The sequence below is a fragment of the Rhodnius prolixus genome, unplaced genomic scaffold, assembly GCF_049639745.1.
Source record: "Rhodnius prolixus isolate KJV_2025 unplaced genomic scaffold, Rpr scaffold_3, whole genome shotgun sequence".
Taxonomy (NCBI): domain Eukaryota; kingdom Metazoa; phylum Arthropoda; class Insecta; order Hemiptera; family Reduviidae; genus Rhodnius; species Rhodnius prolixus.
The window spans coordinates 24,050,327-24,064,320 of NW_027411603.1; the positions used below are offsets into that span (position 1 = coordinate 24,050,327).

Here is a 13,994-nt window from a genome sequence, read left to right on the forward strand (position 1 = left end):
AGCGTACTCGATTCCCACGCGGAGGTCCCGGGTTCGAATCCAGCTGCTAACCCTTAGATTTTCTCTTCCTAGGAGCTTCTTACAGCTCACTGTCCGGTGATGGACAGTGTTGTCTGTAACGAGAGAACTGTCCGGAGTATGGTCTGGAGATTATACTTTTGTAAGTTTGTTTAACTCTTGGTTAACTTTCTTCATCAACACTTATGTCATATCATCTCTTTCATTCCCTAATACAGCAAACCAGGACAGCTAATGAGAGTCGCGCCTTCAGAGCTACAATCAAATCAACATTTAACTGTTGTAGATTGCTGAATAAAGCAAAGTAAAGTAATTGCCTATTTTTTCAGGCGGGTTTTACGTCCAACCAATTAGGTGTCGTAGACGGAGGGAATAGCAAACGTTCTTTACTGTATATTTCTTTTATTAACCTTTAAATAAAATCCAAGGCCTAAGACCGGGAATCTAACCCAGTACCACAATACGTATTAGCTTTGCAGGTCTCGCCTCTCAACCGCTCGGCTACCGTGGCGCCTAGATTGCTGAATAAGTATCTGATTCATTGGAGAAGGAACATTCATTATGTTATTTAGATAACATCCTTGATTAAAGAATAGGAAAACAAAAAATCGCTGGAATAATCTGATATTGCGTTCGGATTATAATCAAAGCGGCCATGTCAGATACGGTGATGGAATAAAGTAAATTTATGTGACGTTATATTAAGGCTGTAAGTGTTAAAGAGATCTATTTTCCAAATAAAGGAGCATCAGCAAACAATTTGTTCACATTTCTCCAAGATCCACTGTGATCCTTTCATCTGTTAGAGAAATAGTTGAATAAAGTGCACTAGAATGAAGAACGCTTGCAGAGCGATCTGTGGGAGAATGCTGGAGGCGGCCAGCCCCAAGTCTAATGGCTGCCTCCGGTACATCGATCCGCCCATACCCGGGAACGGCAATCACTGTGGCTCTGCCTCGAAATACAAGCCATTCCCTCTTCTTCTCGCATTCCTCACTGACGTATTCCAACGCGCACCCCTATCTGACCTAATTCCCACATTGTACACCACCATAATCGTAATTTTGCTTTTACTGGTATTTCATTAAATTATTCCTAGTTGATTTGATTCCATAATATTGCTATTTATATTTCTATTGCTCTCAGTATTAAATGCGATGAAAGTTTCATTAGGATATTGTTATTAATTAACGGTTTGTCCTTTGATTAGTAATATGCAAATATAGATTTACTGATTTTGTTAACATTTTTGGATGTTTCCATTAAACTTTCAAATCTTTGCCAATGAAATGAATAAGGAGACAGAAGTATTTTCAAATTCCCACTGTTTTTTCACTTATTTTTGAAGGACATTATCTGCTTACGTCCATTCCTATACACCCATGTGCATTCCTATATACCCGTGAAAATATTGTTGCCTTCTCACGGATATTCTGTCACATATCTTTACAAGATTAGACTCACATCTTGGTAAGGGGTAACCTAAAATTGAGTCAAATTATTAATTATTTGAGTCAAATTCGAAACGGAGAGTTAAAATCGAATATTTCATCTGAATTATTCGCTTTAAAGCTTCTGATTCGGAGATAATTTAGAAAATGGACCTTGCCCATTATTTATGTAGAAAATAAATTAATTAATGCCTATTTTATTTAGGCTATTTTATCTATAATAGCATAATTAATGCCTATTTTATTTAGGCTATTTTATCTATAATAGCATAATTAATGCCTATTTTATTTAGGCTATTTTATCTATAATAGCATAATTAATGCCTATTTTATTTAGGCTATTTTATCTATAATAGCATAATTAATGCCTATTTTATTTAGGCTATTTTATCTATAATAGCATAATTAATGCCTATTTTATTTAGGCTATTTTATCTATAATAGCATAATTAATGCCTATTTTATTTAGGCTATTTTATCTATAATAGCATAATTAATGCCTATTTTATTTAGGCTATTTTATCTATAATAGCATAATTAATGCCTATTTTATTTAGGCTATTTTATCTATAATAGCATAATTATTGCCTATTTTATTTAGGCTATTTTATCTATAATAGCATAATTAATGCCTATTTTATTTAGGCTATTTTATCTATAATAGCATAATTAATGCCTATTTTATTTAGGCTATTTTATCTATAATAGCATAATTAATGCCTATTTTATTTAGGCTATTTTATCTATAATAGCATAATTTATGCCTATTTTATTTAGGCTATTTTATCTATAATAGCATAATTAATGCCTATTTTATTTAGGCTATTTTATCTATAATAGCATAATTAATGCCTATTTTATTTAGGCTATTTTATCTATAATAGCATAATTAATGCCTATTTTATTTAGGCTATTTTATCTATAATAGCATAATTAATGCCTATTTTATTTAGGCTATTTTATCTATAATAGCATAATTAATGCCTATTTTATTTAGGCTATTTTATCTATAATAGCATAATTAATGCCTATTTTATTTAGGCTATTTTATCTATAATAGCATAATTAATGCCTATTTTATCGGCAGAACTTACGCAAATCTTTCTTGCGTAAAAAACATCGCCTTCTCCAATAATCTATTTTTCTCCACTAGCCAAGACAGAAAAAAAGATAGAAAAGAAGGATTTTGGAGAGAATGGATATTCCTCTGATCTCTCGCTGGAAGTCAGAACTAAAACAAGGTTCTATTTGCTACCGCCTTCCTAAATTACCATCATAATTATTCAGTACAGCATGGTTAGTGTGGTATATTCTAGGGTTTTTTTTTTATTTATTTATTTAAATACAGTCTTTATTAAATACATCTTTTATTTAATCAAATAATAATTTCCGTTTCTACTCTCCCTCTAAGAACGTCCATCTACCGAAGAGGTAAGTGGAAGGACTCAGACGTTGCGCTTTACAATAAATTTTCTTTTCGACGCATTAAATAAATCCTCAAAAAAAGGCTGGGAATTGGACCCAATAACAAGTTCCATAATAAATGGTACTTTGCCGACTAGCTTCTAACCGCTTGGATATTCTACCTAACGTATCTATGTGTGGATGGATGCAGTTTTGTATGTCAGAATGTTTTACTTTAAGATTGAAGCTCAAAATAGAATGGCGGCGAGAAATTCAATCTTGATAAAAAAAAAGTTTACCTACAGCAACCTAAAACAATATATTTGCAACCATTATCAAATGCCAGACATCCAGGATGTTGAGCGGTTAGAAGCGAGGAGCTAAGTATTGAATACTGGGTTCAGTACTAGGTCTTGGCCTTGGATTTTATTTTATGGATTACTATGAAGTTTCAGTATGAAATCAATGTACTTTGCCATCCGCCTCTTTCCATGAGACCTAATGGATTAGTTTTCGATTGCATTCCTCAGAGCTTATTTTCAATTCTTGACCACCGACTTCGGTACCTCGTCGCAGTACATTACGTACTTTCACTGCCAGTTTGTCTCTTCATCTGAGAACAATCATTTTTCCCGTCACTGGGTATACATTCGGTGCAAATTTTAACCCATCTATCATTGTCATGTTGGCCACATGACCGTCCATTTTCCGTTTTAAAATTAGCGCTTCTTTTAAGAATAGTTAACTAGTTCTGTTTTCTTGCAGGATCCGCAGAGTCAGTTTAAATTCCAGTACGCTTCTTGACATTTTGATCTGCGAGGCTTCTATTCGTTTGGTCATGTTTCGCCTTGTCTGAGCTCCGTATGGGATCACAGAAAAGCAGAAGACAGAAGGACTTTTGCGTTTAACTTGTTCGGGTAATTTTGCTCTAAATGTCCTTCTTGAAAACAAAATTTTTCGTAGGCTAAATTAATTTTTTATTTAATCTCTTCAGCGCATGCTTCTAGAATGATGGGTTTTGCCCAATGTACGTATAATCGCTCATACACTGTAGAGTAATAAAGAACTATAAAAGAGATGCTAAAGTATTTCTAGTATCATCCAGAGTAGCAGATTTTTAACGTAAATTTTTCTCATTCACGTTCTTGACTTATTTAAACGTGGCCGTTTATTTCAGTATAGAGTTCAGTGGTTAAAAACAAAACACCTTATTAATAATTAAAATTATATTCAATAATTTGAATAATGCGATGAAAGTAGTGAGAGTGTTTGCGGGGGGAGAAGTAAAGCATGCTGCCGGCTCGGAGGATCGGTGCGGTCGGGTCGATACTAACTGCGGTGCGGAGAATTAAAGCACCCACCCAGTCCGCGTTGTCCTGTTCCGGTATATCCGCAATAATCACATACTAGGCTACGTCTGCACCACTTCCACATAATTAGCCGCCACACCTTCGCAGAACACCTCCGCTGTTATAGTATTTGTAAATTCTCTTTACTTCCCTAACAAACTAAAGCTAGCTCTCTCCTCCGTCTCTATCTCCACTTGATTCATTTCTCAGCCCATTCATCATGCATACACACGCCCAAAAGTAATTCTGTAAACTTACTGAACTTCTACATAACTTAAATGGATATTACTAAGTACTATGTGACTTCCTTATCGCACATATTTAATATTCATTTACAAAATCCAGGACAGAGAAAAAAGAAAAACACATTAAAATGATTGAGTTTTAGAAAAACCAAAATTTGGTGAACTCATTCCTCTCTTGCGAATTCATTAGCCAATCTGATAATTTTCTTTCAGGTGGTCTCCTAATTTTCCGTAGATTCCCTGAATTTAAAGAATTAATTTTGTATATTTTTGTATTTTCTATAGACTTCATTGCTGTTAAACGGAGTTTACTGAATTCCATGCTTTAGAAAACTTACGTAGAAGTTGGTTTTTAAGCTAGAACAAACTGCAATTTTTATTTGCCCTGGATTCTGTTTAAATTACGATTTTAAATCAAATTTTGATCATATTTGATCGGAGACTTATCACTTACAGTGAACAAGAGTAGCCGTGGAGCGATAGCTTCTCCAGAGATTCCAAGATGGGGTAACTTGCTCACCAACGGGACACACCTACATGTCATCCACTGCGAAGACTTGGGCCAGGAACATTCAAGGGTCGGCTGCCCATGCGGAGTGGAATCAGGAGTGGACCAGAGGCGGCAGAGTCGACAACCTCCCCGGGGCTTGAAAAGTGGAGTCCACTTTTCTTCAAAGGGGAGGATAATGTAACGGGGCACTGGAACTAGTTGCTATGCTTATGGTTACAGCTGTGTATTTTATTTGGAAAAAAGGATTTTAATTATTTTTGATTCATTCTGAGTTGGGACTTGCTGGAAGTAAGACAAGGACAAAACTGTTTGGAAAACCCTGTGTTACCTCTTGTTGACCTGCGAGTCTTCTCGTCTACGGCCCTGCCGTAATTGATGTTATTAAATAATTTATTAAAGAATTTATCCTGTGAATCTATTCTGATTAATGGTAAGATTGGCTATCGTTACTTTAACTTATGTCAAATAGTTTATTGGTCATATCTCTCTGTGAGTGTGTGTGCGTAAGTGTGTGTGAATGTGTGTGTGTGTGCGTATAGAATCATTGCTCAAGTAAGTGAGAATTAGGAAGAGTCAGCGGCTGGCCTACACTACCATAAATAAATTTGGAATATATTCACCAGTCTTAGATATCAATGGCACTGGTGGAAGTTCTCGATAAGGCGATATCAGGGCGAGCCATTGGCATACAATTCTGCGGATTTATGTGCGGCACATTGTGCCGAATACCAACAGGTCAAATCCACCAGATTGGGTCATTACAGTGCTGGCCTCTCGATTATACTCGCCAGTCCTGGCCCAAATTTATGTAATCATGCTCACAGCATGTAACGGCACAGCTTCTCCAGTCATGTGACTGCCTTGTATCACCATAAATCACTTCAATAGTCACAATTTTCTCATCTCTAATCCGTTGCCTTTGGTAAATTCTGTAACATTATGTTTGTTTTCTTCTTTTTTAAAATTTATTTCTTAAGATTTTTATTGGGACACCCTTTTTATTGGAAAAATCATAAAATTAAAATTAATTTTAAAAAGATCTGAACACTCACGCGACTTTTTTAAACCGCAGTTTAGGTAATTAAATTTTATTACAACTTAAAATTTGTTTTATTGAAAGATAGTTGAAACCATTTCCGGCGGACGGCTTTTGCCATGTCTATTGTGCTTGTTTTCTCATACCATTTTTTGGATTTAATTTTTCTTTTGTATAATGACGGATTTCTATTCTATTCTAGTTGAAACATTTTCTAGATATTATATATATATTTATAAATATATATAATCTTTAATTTTATATATCGTAACACGTACGATATGTATTTTCCTGCTTCTGTTTCGGATTGTTCAGCCATCATCAGGGGTTGATGTTAATAAATTTGATGCGGCGAATTTGACTCAACAAGTGTAATGTAATGTGGAAACTTAGTTGAAGTCACATTTTATGCAAACATATCTGATAACATCCAGAAAAACTGGCGATAAATCGAGAACTTCCTGTCTTTAAGGAAGAAGTCCATACCCTGGTGCGTTACTTCTAGCAGTTTGCAAAAAAGGTAACAACAACAACAAGAACATTTTTGAAAATGCCGTTTTTGCTCATTTTCAGCAACTTTTTTGCCGAAATCTGTTTGATCTGGGTTGTTACAAAAAAAATTACTGTTATAGAGGAGCATTCGCCCTATATTATAAAGAAAATTTGGGAATTTTATCTTTTATAGAAAATGAGAAAAAAATTGTCAAAGTTGAGTGTTTTTCAACGTTACGCTTTTTCGTACAGTTTTTGACGATCAACCCTTATACAACTGTCCTACCGGACAGTTTTAGTATCTTTAACTTAAACGGAGCGAGTTAAAATAAAACTGTTGAGATTTTGGTCATAAACTTCTGAAGCATCAATTTCTCCTTGCTAGGAATTTTGAAATGCGTTCATTCTTTGTTGTATAACTGAAGAAAAGTTACTGATGAGCAAATGCTTTATAATATAACCTTTCAGCTAATTTGAGAGAGCATCAATCCAGAGACTGTTATAATATTATAATAGATCTAGAAGGAATTCAATATAAATTTCTTAAATTCATGAGATTGATTGGCCTTTCCAAAATTGATTGGGGGTTCTTAAAAGCATCGTTCAATTTCCAAAATTATCTTGAAGACTGCGTCAATTCGTTGTCAAATTGTCAAATCTTTATTTTCAAATTAGTTCATAAAATAAAATGTCCGAACTATTCTATCTTTTAGATTTCCGCTGGTACTTTGAATTTCAATCCAATGTATCATAAATGTAATTACCTATTCCAGCTTATCTAGGATGATAAATCTTGCAAACCCTTCTTCTTTCGGTCTGTTTTTTGAAACTCCGAGATGATCCCAAACGAAAGTGTCAGATATCCCAACAGAAGATGATCAGGAGTGTTTACTACCGTTTAGGTCTTTCTGTACCCCTACAAGCAGACCATAATTCTTTTTGTATTAAAAAGTATGAAGTATGAAGTATCTTTTATTTGTTGTATTCAGTTAGAATATTCTATCTTACCATTTTCTTATGTATTTGTATTCTATAATCGCTTTGTAAACAATAAATTATGTTCTATAAACGGCTTCTTCAGCAGCATAGTGCCATTGAACTGTCGAATAGTAAATGAAAATTAATAAATCAAAGTTATTTACTTTCTGAAGCTGTTTCCCGTATAACAAACAACACAAACTTTCTTTACGAATAGAAGGAAAAAAATCAATTAAAATTCTAGCCAGAGATGTAATGGATAGCAAGCACAGAAGCTTAATTAAGTACGTGAACTGTGTGGGCAATTGGCTGAGTTGAAGTGAGCGCCAAGGAATGAAGAAACTGGATAATCCATTGATAAATATTTTCTACTTTTTGTAAGAAATATTTAAGCGTTTTAAATTATGAAATTTTTCTGTAATTAGCCTCAAAATAATTAAAGAATAAGTGAGACAAATTTAACCCTCAAACCACAAGATGCGGTTCGGATCCGACCCGAAGCGAAAACAAATTTCCATTGTTCTCCCCACAATTAACTCTTAGCGATTAGACTCGGTATACCCTTTCTGTGAGTCCTTAGGAAGTGGCCACACTGTTTCCGCCGATTCGGTAAGGGTCTCTCCGCTCTCTAGGTTTGTATTTCTTTCAGTAAGTCAGATTCTGGGTCGGATCCGACCCGACCTTGGTATTAACTTTATACGTTTTGTCCTGCACAAGTGGAACAAAAATGAAGAAAGTTACTCTGGAGATGCACGTTCGACGTTTCTCAAGAATCTTGCGTTTGCCTTGACGCTTCCTCTAGAAGAAAAACGACTGAAAAACGAGCGTTTTCCAAAGGAATTACTCCTTACGATTGGAAAATATGTCCTACTTGTTCCCACTGATAATGGCGAACAATCAAATGATTTATTTTCCATAACGATGCGATAATTTTGTTACCACACCACTATTTTACTTTAATTTTCATTCAACCTTTTTGTAAACTGTTTTGTTTTTGTTGAAACAAAGTTCCTTTTTCAAGTTCATTTCTTCACTTATTAGTCCATTCTAAATAGACTAATGCCATAAAATTATACAATTTATTAAAAAATTTATACATTTTATATAGAAATAAATTTGTTATTTTGAGTTATATTTGAGTATTTCACTGTAAGCAAGAAAATATAGTATCGGGTCGGATCCGACCCTACCTTAGTGTTCGTGTCAAGAAAATTCATCTTGTGGTTTGAGGGTTAAAAATTACTTTATAGTTGCATTGTAATTCTGTTAACTTTTCTGTTTTTACTATAACGAGAAAATCACGTAAAAAAAAACAATGGCTGAAAAATTAATGAAGAATGAGATAACTATGGCCAACCTGAGGACATGGGAAGATATTTGAGAATTCGTTCAGGAATTTTTAGAATGGAATGTTTGGAAGATTAAACTGGTTAGAGAACTCACTTCGCCATTACGGATAAATCAACCAATCTGGTCGTTTCCAATTGGTTTCTTAATCTTCTAATTTTCCTTAGATTCCCTGAATTTAAATAATTAATTGTGTATATTTTTGTATTTTCTATAGACTTCGTTGCAGGTAAGCAGTGTTGAATTTAGGGCTCTAGAAACCTTGTTCAGAAGTTATTGATACGAGAACCAACTGCTGAACCCACCCTTGATTCTGTTTAAATTTTGATTTTCGTACATTTTCATAGTTCACTTAATCATATTCAATTCGGAAGTGTTGCTCTCACTTACGCCATTGTATACTGAATAATTATTCTTAATTATATTTCAATTATCTTCATAATTATCGTCGTCTTGGTGGTGCATTTGATTTACATCCAACTCGAAAGGACCAAACTTGGAGTTGCTTAAATAATCCAAAAGATCCATTCTTGCCTTTAATTGTACTTCAATCAACTCCAGCGTACCATTATCTGATCCACAATCAATCAACGTGGCTTTGAGAAGGCTATAGCCGAAATTCCGTTGCCAATAATTCCTTTCAGCCTTCCTATTGCACTATCAGATCCCAAAGAACTCCTACATCCTCAATTTCTCCGACTAAAACCTTCTCTTGGCCCTCCTAATCTTTAGGTTTCTCCCCACAGGACTGCTGCCTGCCACAAATCTTTCATCATCTGTGCCACTTCTCTGTAGAACTCCTTACCTCTTTGTTTTAGCTACCCTTTCACCTCATTTTTATAATCATACGCCTCTCTTCCATCTTACCGTGTCTCATCCTTCTTGAGTTTTTTTGTTTTTCATGTATTATTCTAATTGTATTCGAAGGTAATTCTGTTTACCCCTTTTTAAACTTCTCACTCTCTGATCATTATCTGCATCCATCAAATTTTCACCGGAGTCCCAAAATGAAGACGTCCCCCTAGCAAGAATTGAGGTAGTCCTTAATAGTAGAAGGGGCCAACCTTCTGAAAGCAGTGTAGGTGTAAGGCGCTAGATATCCCTGCCTGTTGCTCTCCACTCTTTCTAGCACTTCCCTAACCTAATGTAAGAAGTCATGCAACCTGTGACGAAGAATCGATGGCAAGGATGGACTTGGTTGAAGACGGAGCTCCGAGCTACCAGCATTAGGAGATCTTTCTAGTAAACGCAGGCTTTGGAGGGCATTTAACCTTGTCGGTTAATGTCGGTGGAGGATAATAAATATGACGATAAGGATATAAATGTCTATCCTTACTAGTTTTAGATATATCCTGTAAAATGAAATTAACGATTTCTTTATTTTTACCTATTTAAATTTAATTTAAAACAGATATTTTTGATAAAATCAAAGCAATTAAAATAATCTACATAAATTGTTAGATACATTACGTGGCAAGGACTTCCCGCCCTTGAGACTCTAGTTCACCTTCCTTATTTACATATTAAGTGCTAAGCATAATTTACTGGGTCATTGACCCCCAAGAAATAGCTATGACCCTCTTATTTATGTTACTTCTTTATTTCAATAGATTTGTGTTTAATGCAGATTTCAAATGTTTGGGGTTTATTAAATCAGATGTTACTTTTGTATATATATATTTTTTAATGTTAACAGCTAATTTTAACTTCTTGAAATATCAATAAAAAAGTTCATCGGAGTAGAAAACAATAAGTCGAAATAATATTACCCAATTTATTTTTGTTTATTTATTAAATAGAATATTAGAGACTTTCATAGCAGACGTGGTTTACGAGGGACGCTTGAAAAGTCCGTGCAAAAATAAAAACTACTTAATTTTTTGGGGTAAACCTTTTTTATTTTTCAACATAGTCTCCTTTTAGGCTTATACACTTCGTCCAACGCTGCTCTAGTTTGTTGATCCCTTCCGAATAATAGGATTTGTCCAAGTCTGAAAAATAGCCATTCGTTTCTGCAATCACCTCCTCGTTTGAATAAAATCTTTTTCCCGCCAGCCATTTCTTCATATTGGGGAACATATTAGTAGTCCGAGGGAGCCAAGTCTGGAGAATAGGGGGGATGTGAAACGAGTTGGAACCCTATTTCCACGATGAATAATATGCACCTGTAATAGTTTTACCCTTTTCCAGATAGTCGATGAGGATTATTCCTTGCGAATCCCAAAAGACAGTTGCCACAATCTTTCCGGCCGAAGGAACGGTCTTCGCTTTTTTTGGCGCAGATTCCCCCCCTGGTAACCCATTGTTTAGATTGTTCTTTGGTCTCAGGAGTGTAGTGATGTATCCATGTTTCATCCACAGTGACGAAACGACGCTTAAAATCCTGCGGATTCTTCTGGAACAGCTGCAAACCGTCCTTGCAACACTTCACACGATTTCGTTTTTGGTCAAGCGTGAGCAATCGCGGCACCCATCTTGCGGATAGCTTTGTCATGTCCAAATGTTGATGCAAAATATTATGTACCCGTTCATTCGAGATGCCCACAGCACTAGCAATCTCCGCACCTTCACTCTTCTGTCATCCATCACCATATCATGGATTTTATCAATGATTTCTGGAGTAGTAAACTCAACAGGGCGTCCAAAACGTTCAGCGTCACTTGTGCCCATATGGCCACTCCGAAAATTTTGAAACCACTTATAAACTGTTCTAATCGAAGGTGCAGAGTCACCATAATGTTTATCAAGCTTCTCTTTAGTCTCCTGAGGCGTTTTGCCTTTCATAAAGTAGTGTTTAATCAACACACGAAATTCTTTTTCGTCCATTTTTTGAAAATCACTCGACTTCCTCGATTCAAACGAATGCCAAACACAAAGAAATAGACCGATCTGGCTGAAAATTGGTGTGTGTTCGTTCTTCCAAGAGATGCTACTAACTAAACATAACCTCGATACGCGCCAGTAGTGCTACCTCTCTGACTTTGCACGAACTTTTCAAACGACCCTCGTAATGTGGAAGTGTGGTTAGACATTCTTTTCTAACTTTTGTCTCAATATTCTGAACTCGCAAGTAAAGAATCACTTTCCTCTCTAATGGTAATCTAGTGGTATTAATAGGTACAATAACGGGTAATGAGGCCAAAAATAGACCTTAAAACTACTGCAGAAAAGGCAAAGTCTCATCATTTAAAAAGAAATTTCGTAATAATTGTTGAGGGAATCAAAATTTGTCTCTCTTTGATTGACATTACATCATAAAATCAGCAAATGCTATAGAAATACATATGTATTCTATTATTTCCCATAGTTTTTGTTCTATCTCAACTACTTTATTTTCTCCTCAGTTTCGACAGAAAACAGATAACATTTAAAGAAAACAAAACGAAAATAAATATTGTTCTAAACACAAAGTTGTTGCGTGACTAAACTAAGAATTTATCTATTCTCTATTTGTATATAGAATACCACTTGTCTGCCTGTCTTTTATCTTTTAAAATCGTTCAAAATAAATAGATTAAATGTTTTTTTATACCACAAAAATTTAACTTCTTACATAAAGTATCTTAAATAAAGAAATTTCTTGCTTAACGTATTGCATTCTATACTAATAATGTAAGGGCAAACAGAAAATTGGGGATAATGGTTATTTTCTTGGGAATTAGGTAAACGACGTGGGCAAGACGTTAAATTGCATCCTGTGGGAGAACAGAGCTCACAGCCGTGGTGAAGGCTATCTGTCTGAGACAAGGAGAACTCCAAAATATAACCACGAGTAGGCCAGGTAATGTAAGGTGCGATGAATATTTAGGTGCTATACACAGTAGATCGTAAAGAACGGAAGTTTGTGAGCTGCGGAGATCTTAAAGACGAAGGATAGATATTCAGATACAGTCAACCTGACGACAACTGGTATCCAAAACAAGATATTCCTTCCGCTTCTTAGTGCCATTGATGTTAACACAGATTAACCAAAAATAAAACTTGATGAACTGATTCGGAACGCCAAATTGGAACTTTCTTCTATTTTCCGTTAGTGAGTTACGGTATTCACTCACATACATAGAGAAGCTGATGGACCAATTTGTAATAAAAACCACTTTTGGATTCAGGGGATCCCAAAATGAATGTTCATGGTTCAAAAACTCAAATTGAAAATAAGTGCAATCTCTGCACTAGAAATTCACAATTTGATGCAAGCTTCTTAAAATAGCGTTAGTTTGAAATAAAATAGTAAGAATTGGACGGAAGCTCAAATTTCAATGTGTTTAAGTTCAGGAAGTGTTAATAGCATTTAAGATCATGATCCAGTTATGCGTACAGATGCGCCGGGCATAAGAAGCAGTAGATTGGGACAAGATGGCCACACGCGGCCAAAGCTTCTTTCCAAACAATGACACAAAGTGCATGGGTACGTTACTTGCAGAGGTTAACTACCTGGCCAGATCATGTATGCATATTTGCATACAGTTCTCTGTGCTGCTTTCCATTACACGGAGTCACGGCTATCGCCTTTAAGTAACGTATATGGTTCTCCTGCACGTTTACTTGCTGCTTACATACTTGCTCATAATGTTATCTAGCTGTTATCAACATTGCTTTAAGTCTTAGCGTAAATAACATTTTTTAAATGTAGATTCATCATTAAATGGGCTACAACTTTTATTTATTTGAGGTGGTGATTTTCAATATGTCGATTGAGGCTGCGTAATAGTTAACCCTAAATTATCTATTGATTACTCGGCCTAGTTGATGGTTCACTAGGTTTTCCATCCAACCTTCTTTCATCTAGAATCTTCAGGGTCTATTTCTTGATTTTGTCCCAATTTCCTTTTGTTTGGCGTTCTTCTGGGATACGTTCTTTTTACAGGAGTATTCCGTATCTTTTTCTTTTTGCTCACATTGATCTCAAGAAGATGCTTTACCACTTTGATTATTTTCCCGTACCTTTTCTCTCTCTCCTCTCCCACAGACTAACTTCAGAGATCTGTAGAGCTGTTTTCTGTCTAGCTGTCGCTTACCAAGACTGTCATTGAGTGTCCAGTTTCCTCATCCAAAAATTATTATTTTTTCAAACATCCCCTTGCAAAACACGATATTTTTCTGCGCCTCGAAGTGTCTAAAATCAAAGTTTGCTAAAATCTACTCAAATCTAACACAAAATGT

General features: G+C 35.3%; 2 long non-coding RNA genes across 3 annotated transcripts in view; one reads left to right on the forward strand and one right to left on the reverse strand.

The window, feature by feature from the left end:
* Positions 1-13,994, forward strand: part of LOC141453156 (uncharacterized) — a 267,484-nt gene that overhangs the window by 218,433 nt on the left and 35,057 nt on the right. The gene's annotated exons all lie outside the window — the stretch shown is intronic.
* On the reverse strand, positions 1,312-10,465 carry LOC141453151 (uncharacterized). Of its 2 annotated transcripts, none has more exons than XR_012457807.1 (4): positions 10,302-10,465; positions 7,515-7,605; positions 7,271-7,422; positions 1,312-1,500 (listed from the first exon to the last, which is right to left on the reverse strand). It is a non-coding gene; the product is annotated as an uncharacterized lncRNA (long non-coding RNA). The 2 variants fall into 2 exon arrangements; XR_012457806.1 differs by lacking the exon at positions 1,312-1,500 and adding an exon at positions 5,565-5,907.